Consider the following 7,500-nt stretch of genomic DNA (forward strand, 5'->3'; position numbering starts at 1 on the left):
ACTACCACCAAGACACTTAATTTCATTACCATCACAACCACCACCATCACCACCAGCGACATTACCATCACCACCACCCTCATGACCACCATCACCACCATCACCACCACCGCTACCACCACACCACTTTCATAACCACCATCACCACTATCAGTATTAACACCACAGCTATCACCACCACCATTACCATCACCACAATTAGCACCTACAAACATCACTCCTATCACCATTTCTTCCACCACCACCACCATCACCACAAATCCATATCAACACTGCTCACTTCGTCTATGTAAAGAATGTACACCCTACCTCCAACAATAGCACACACACACACACACACACACACACACACACACACACACACACACTGTACATAATTAGCTGTATAGATTCCTAGCACTGCACGTGAATCTCTATGTACGTGTGTGTGTGTGTGTGTGTGTGTGTGTGTGTGTGTGTGTGTGTGTGTGTGTGTGTGTGTGTGTGTGTGTGCATGGCGGAGGCGGAGGATCGGCGGGGTGGGAGGGGAACAGGTGGTCCGTCAGTGGAACAGAAGTGTAGAAGGAACCCGACACTCCCTTCATGTCCTCTTTGCTCCCCCTCCCTTCCTTTCTACTTCTCTCCCTCCCGCTGCCTCCCTCTCTCCCCTCTCCCTCCCTAACACACACACACACACACACACACACACACACACACACACACACACACTCCTTCCTTCCTCCCTCCGTGCCTTATGTTTTCTCAGTCCTCCCTTTCTCTTCCTTTATTCACCACGCCGTTCTGCTTCCGTTTTCACGCACCACTCTTCCTTATTACCTCCTCCTTATCCCTCTCTTTCCGGGCCATCTTCCCTTCTCCGCCTCTTCCCGTCTCGCCTTCTTCCCGTCTTGTGTTGTTATGTATGTCTGTCTGTCTGCCTCCCTCGGGGGTCTGTCTCTTTCTCTGTCGGTGCTTCCTGTCGCCGCTTGTTTGCTAACACGGGTGTTTGCTTGCAGGAGTGTGTGTCGCCCCCCGCTGCTCGCCGCCCTCCCGAGGCCCCCGGCGGCCATAGACGGGGCGGTCCAGCGACAGGTGGGTGGAGGGCAAGAATAAGAGGGGGTTGGGGGGCAGGGGCACCTCTAGGGTCGTCTGGCATTAAAATTGGCGTCGCAGGAGGAGCGGGAGGAGGGGCGGCGGGTGGCGGCGTCTGCTGGTGCTGCTGCCCAGACGCTGCGGCCCGCGCGTCCCCCCACCCTGCCCGGCTCCGTCTCCGTCTACAGCAAGACCCGCTTAGCTCTCTTCCCCGCCCTCCTCTCCCGCCACGTTGTTTGTTCTGACGCCAGACAGGGAGAGGGTACGCAGGGATGAAGAAAGCTGAGTGCAGCGAGGAAGAGGGGCTGGCAGGAGGCGCGCAGAGTGAGCAGTGGGCGGCACGATGCGGAGAATCGGACAAGGGTCGCCGGACTCGTCCCGTGCCGGGCGGGGCCGCGCCTCCAGCAGGCACCTGTTACCATAACGCCCTCGTTCCTCCCCCACCGGCCCTCTAGCCCCAGTTTTTGCACGCAGGATCCTCGCCCAAGGCCTAAATGAGTCCCTGAAGTAGCGTCAGGGCAGGGCGGGGGGCGGCGCGAGGCCTGGCTGTACAGAAGAGGGCGGGAGGCTGGCGGCGGCCGCCGCCTCCCAACCTGCCCAACATCGCATTATAACTAAACTCGGCCCCACCGACCAGTCGCCTACACCGACCCACTTCCCTGCACGCCCGAGCATCTGGTGAGCCTCGGTGGGGACGGCGCCCCCCGCCCGTCGTGACCCGAGCACCTCTGTAGCGGTGGACTCCGCCTAGGGGTGAGGCCTCCGAGGGCAAGGCCGGCATCCTCCCGGTTGCCTCCCGGCGTGGAACACCTTGTGAGGAGCATTAAGAGCGGGTGTTCCCAGCCGCTGAGGCGGCGGGCGGCGCGGCGGGTGCGGTCAGCGCCTGGCTTCGTGCATCCGTGTGGCGGCGGGTGCGACGGCCGGTGGCGACCTCCGGAAGGACAACCCTCGCCTTTCCTTGCCGCCGGGAGCTTGAGGGGCACCTGTGACCCAGCCTGACCTGCCACACACTGCCCCGTGCGGCTGAGGGAGGGAGGGAGGCGGGAGGAGGAGGAAGAGGAGAAGGAGGAAGGGAGGGAGAGAAACATGACGGTCGCCCCTTCACCCGCACCCTTCACCCGGCCGCCCCGCACACCTGCCCGCCGCCCTCACACCTCGCACACCTCTCTGCCACAAGCCTCCTCCCTGGGCGGGAAATGACCCTTTGCCACGGAGCCGCGACCCGACGCGCGGCTAATCACTCCTCAGGGCGGCTCCGGCGGCGATCACTCGGTACTTTTTCCTCCAAACCTAACATGTTTTGGGTCGCCCCAGTACAGGTGTGGAGGGGTGGAGAGGGAGAAGGGGGGAGAAAGAGATGAAGTGTCTCTGCCCCTCCTGAAGCAGCTCCTCGTCCCATCACTCCTTTGTTTGCTCCTCGCCGCGCCTCATCCACACCTTTATTCATTCCAATTCAAGAGACATTCCCGGGCGGAGAAAGGCGCGAGTGTATCATTATTTGCTGGTGGTGGTGGTGGCGGCGGCGGCGGCGGCGGCGGCGGCGGCGGCGGCGGCGGCGGTGGTGGTGGTGGTGGTGTCGCCCCGCCGCCTCTCTCCCTCTGTACATGCTAGAATAGGTTTGCATTAGGTTTGCTTTCTCTCTCTCTCTCTCTCTCTCTCTCTCTCTCTCTCTCTCTCTCTCTCTCTCTCTCTCTCTCTCTCTCTCTCTCTCTCTCTCTTTGTCTGGGATAATGTAGCAGGTGGAAAAAAGAAGAAGAAGAAGAAGAAGAAGAGGGAAGCTGCACGAAGGAGTAGTAATAGCAAGAGGCAGGAGGGTCTCGCCAGAAAGCGGTAGATAAGAAGAGAAGAGCGAGTTAGCTTTTTTAGTGATTGATTCCTTCGTCTCTCTGTTTTTAAAGACCCGGGAGGAGGATGGCGTGGACCGGTTATTTTTCTTAATGACCGCAAATTCGTTTCATCAGAGACCATAAATAAAAAAAAGAAGACTAACCAACCACTCACTATCTTTTTTTTATTTAAGTACACAGCTCTCTCTCTCTCTCTCTCTCTCTCTCTCTCTCTCTCTCTCTCTCTCTCTCTCTCTCTCTCTCTCTCTCTCTGCATGATTCGTAAACGTGTCTTTCTTCTTTCTTGCTCTTTTCCTTTCTCTTCCTTTCTCTTTTCTCCCTTTCCTTCCCCACTCATTCATTCCTAACTGCATTTCTTCGTTGTATTGTTTTTATTTCCTTAGATCATTCATTTATTTCTGTCTTTCCTTCTTCCCTTCCTTCCTTCCTTCCTTCTTTCGTTCCTTCCTGCCTTCCTTTAGTGGTAAATTCGCATCTGTCTTCACTCATTCATTTACTCATTCATCCATTGTTATACTTTTCTTTCTTTTTTCGTTTTTTTTTTTTTATTTGATCGTTATTAGATTTTCCTTTTCCCTTTCTTTTTTGCTTCCTGACTTCATGTTATATGATGTTATGGTGTGTGTGTGTGTGTTTGTGTGTGTGTGTGTGTGTGTGTGTGTGTGTGTGTGTGTGTGTGTGTGCGAAAATAGTTGACATAATGATAATATTGATGATGATGATAATGATAATGATAATAATACTAGTAGTAGTAGTAGTAGTAGTAGTAGTAGTAGTAGTAGTAGTAGTAGTAGTAGTAGTAGTAGCAGCAGCAGCAGCAGTACTACCAGAAGTAGCAAGAGTGATAAATATGAAAATAATCGTTCTTTCATAAAACATTCAATTCACTGGAACGTACTATTGTTATTGTTATCGTTACCCTCACCACTGTGTTCATAATACCACTGTTGTTCCCGCTGCTACCAAACCCTCTGAAAACAGCCTTGTATCTCGGCCATCTGCGTTAACAAGGCCACTCGTAAATCACTAAGACTTACCACTGTTATTGATACTCGTACTGATAACAAAGGAAGAGAAAAAAAAGGCAGAAAGGGACAGAAAAAGTAGTAAACTAAATTAAACTTTCAGCACTCCACATGAATTCATCTCAGACACTTCTCAAGCTCCTTCTGTTTTCACGTCTGTGCTGCCTGGTGCCCGTGCTGCTGTAACTGGTGTCATTGTTCCCCCTAGAGCTGCTTTAGCTGTGGCTGCTCCCGTGGCTGCTGCAGGAACGCCACAAAACAGCTGCAGTCTTTTGTATCCAGCGTTGAGTTTTCTTGCTCGCCTCCACGTCACGCGGGTCGAGAAAGGAGTGAAAGTCATATGGTTTTGCCTCGGGTGTGTCTTTCAATCCTTCATTATTCAGTATGCCCTTCTCTTCTTCCTGCTCCTCCTCTTCTTCTTCGTCTTTTTTTACTTCTTCTTCTTCTTCTTCTTCTTCTTCTTCTTCTTCTTCTTCTTCTTCTTCTTCTTCTTCTTCTTCTTCTTCTTCTTCTGCTTCTTCTTCTTCCTCTTTTTATCCTCCTGTTTTATAGTCCTCATTGTTTCCTTAGTTTATAAACAAGTAGTTTCCAAACAGCTTTGAAATAGTCAAAAGATCTATTACTGTCAGGGTTGGCATTAAAAACCCACCCAATCCCCCACCAACTACCCCTCCTCCCACTCCCAACCCAAATGAATAAATAAATAAATAAATAAATAAAAAAAAAAAAAAAAAAAAAAAAAAAAAAAAAAAAAAAAAAAAAAAAAAAAAAAAAAAAAAAAAAAAAAAAAAAAAAAAAAAAAAAAAAAAAAAAAAAAAAAAAAAAAAAAAAAAAAAAAAAAAAAAAAAAAAAAAAAAAAAAAAAAAAAAAAAAAAAAAAAAAAAAAAAAAAAAAAAAAAAAAAAAAAAAAAAAAAAAAAAAAAAAAAAAAAAAAAAAAATATATATATATATATATATATATATATATATATATATATATATATATATATATATATATATATATATATATATATATATATATATATATATATATATATATATATATATATATATATATATATATATATAACAGCCTAGGTGTTTTTTTGAATTCACATATAGAAACTTAGTGTTATATCATATTGATAAATAAGATCTGTATATGTACAGACGGCTCCCTACTTGATGTAGCAGCTTTTCTAGCTATATTTCTAACAAAAACAATACCTGTCTTTTTTTTTTTTTTTTTATGGCGGCTTTCATTGGCTAGAGCTGCCTTCGACGTGAATCTTGGGCCTACCTTCTTCCTCTCCCCCCTCCACATCCCCATTGCCGTCCCTCTCTCCATCGAGAGAGAGAGAGAGAGAGAGAGAGAGAGAGAGAGAGAGAGAGAGAGAGAGAGAGAGAGAGAGAGAGAGAGAGAGGTAAGGTTGCTTAAATGGAGGGTAATAGGGAGGGAGAGGGTATGAGAAAATGTAGAAACAAGGAGGGAGTGGGAATGGGGAGGCAGGCATGGAGAGAGGTTGACAAAAGAGGTGTGGCTTAATTGACACGTCACGACTTCTGGCCTATGATAGTTACCTATTAATATCCCTTGAGTTGACATGTGACTTTAGCCAGAAATAAGGGTAGGAAGGCTGCTTCATCAAACAGGAATCCGTCTGTACATATACATAAAAAAATGTAAAAGTAGTCAAGCCTGACCCGTTCATTTCCTGTACAGCACAAGTTAACAAAGGCTTTGTCCAAGCAGACCAATCTGTATCAGCATGACCTAAACAAGTGTCTGTCCTTCTGATAACAATTCAAACCTTTTGTTTCACTGTAGACTACTTCTTATTATTTTAACTGATTTACATACAAATATGAGGAATAAACAAAAATAAATAAAACTCCAAAAAAACAATAAAATCTCCTCCCCCCAAAAAAAAATTAAATAAAACCAAAAAAACCCTGTGGGTAGATTTTTTTTATTTTCAACCCAGGCTTTTTTCCCAACTCTGGTTCCTGTTTAGTCTTCCTTTGTAATAATTTCAGATCCTTTTTATTGCCACTGTTACCTTTCGTTTTATTATTATTGCCATTATTTTGTTTTCCCATTTCTTTCTGTTTTATCTTATGACTCACGCTATTGATTTTTTTTTGTTTCTTTTCCTTTTTTCTACTATTTTGTTTTGTTATTTTGCGTTGTTTTGTGTTTTTTTATTTTGTTTTGCTTGTATTTAATTATTTATTTTTATTTTGTGTTATATATATATATATATATATATATATATATATATATATATATATATATATATATATATATATATATATATATATATATATATATATCATTTTTTTGCTTTCTAGTAGTTTTTTTCAACATTCTCTCTCTCTCTCTCTCTCTCTCTCTCTCTCTCTCTCTCTCTCTCTCTCTCTCTCTCTCTCTCTCTCTCTCTCTCTCTCTCTCTCTCTCTCTCTCTCTCTCTCTCATTGCCTTTCCACCTCCCCTTCTCTCCACTTTATCATAATTATCCGTTCTTCTTTCCTGCTTTTCTCTTCTTCTTCTTCTTCTTCTTCTTCTTCTTCTTCTTCTTCTTCTTCTTCTTCTTCTTCTTCTTCTTCTTCTTCTTCTTCTTCTTCTTCTTCTACTACTACTACTACTACTACTACTACTACTACTACTACTACTACTACTACTACTACTACTACTACTACTACTACTACTACCACTACTACTACTACTTCTTCTTCTTCTTCTTCTTCTTCTTCTTCTTCTTCTTCTTCTTCTTCTTCTTCTTCTTCTTCTTCTTCTTCCATCCACCAGTTTCGTTGACTATTTCTCCACCCTTGTCCTTCTCTCCTTCTCTTCCTTCCTTCCATGCCGCTCACTTCTTCCTTTCTTCCCATTTTACCAGTCTAAGCTCCTTCCTGCTTTCGTTTTATTTCCCCTTTGTTTCTTCTCATTCCATTCTTGTTTTCTTCCTTTCCTCTTTAAGTTTCCAACACTCCTTTCCTCCTCCGTCTTTCTCTGCTCATCTCTTTCCTCTCTTCTCTCTCCTTCACTTCCTTTTCGTGGCTCCTTTCTGTTTCTCTCTTTCGACTTTTTGTTTTCATCTTAGTATCTTCTACTCTTTATTCTTTTACACTCCTTCCTTCCCTTTTTTTTTGTTCTTTTCCTTCTTTTCACACCTTCTCTCACTCGCCATTTCTACATCCCCCAAATCACAATACAACCTTTCCCTCTCTCTCTACACCCTGCCCTACTCTTACTACACTCCCGTCCTCCGCTACACCCACTCTTATCCTCTTCCTCACCTTCCCTATAAGATTCTCTCCTCTTCTCTCTCTCTCTCTATACCCCGTCTGGCTCTCCCCACACCCTGCCTACCCTCTACCCCCTGCTACACCCTGCGGCGGTTGGTCGGGTCCTGCGTAACTCCGGCAGCTTGGTAAGATGTGTCCAGTGACCAGCAGTGTTTTCTTTCCACTCTCCCTCATTCCCTCCCTCTCTCCCTCAGTCTCCTTCTTCCTTCCCTTCCCTTCCTTTCCCTTCCCTTCCATCCTATCCTCCTCTGTACCCTCCAGTCCTTCC

General features: G+C 45.5%; 1 long non-coding RNA gene across 1 annotated transcript in view; it reads left to right on the top strand.

Moving 5' to 3' along the window:
* LOC135100552 (uncharacterized) overlaps positions 1-7,500 on the top strand; it is a 234,695-nt gene that overhangs the window by 165,513 nt on the left and 61,682 nt on the right. Inside the window, exon 5 of the long non-coding RNA XR_010268794.1 lies at positions 996-1,071. This is a non-coding gene — a long non-coding RNA (uncharacterized LOC135100552). The remainder of the gene's footprint in view (positions 1-995; positions 1,072-7,500) is intronic.

This window comes from Scylla paramamosain, chromosome 1 (genome assembly GCF_035594125.1).
Source record: "Scylla paramamosain isolate STU-SP2022 chromosome 1, ASM3559412v1, whole genome shotgun sequence".
In the NCBI taxonomy this organism is placed as follows: Eukaryota; Metazoa; Arthropoda; class Malacostraca; order Decapoda; family Portunidae; genus Scylla; species Scylla paramamosain.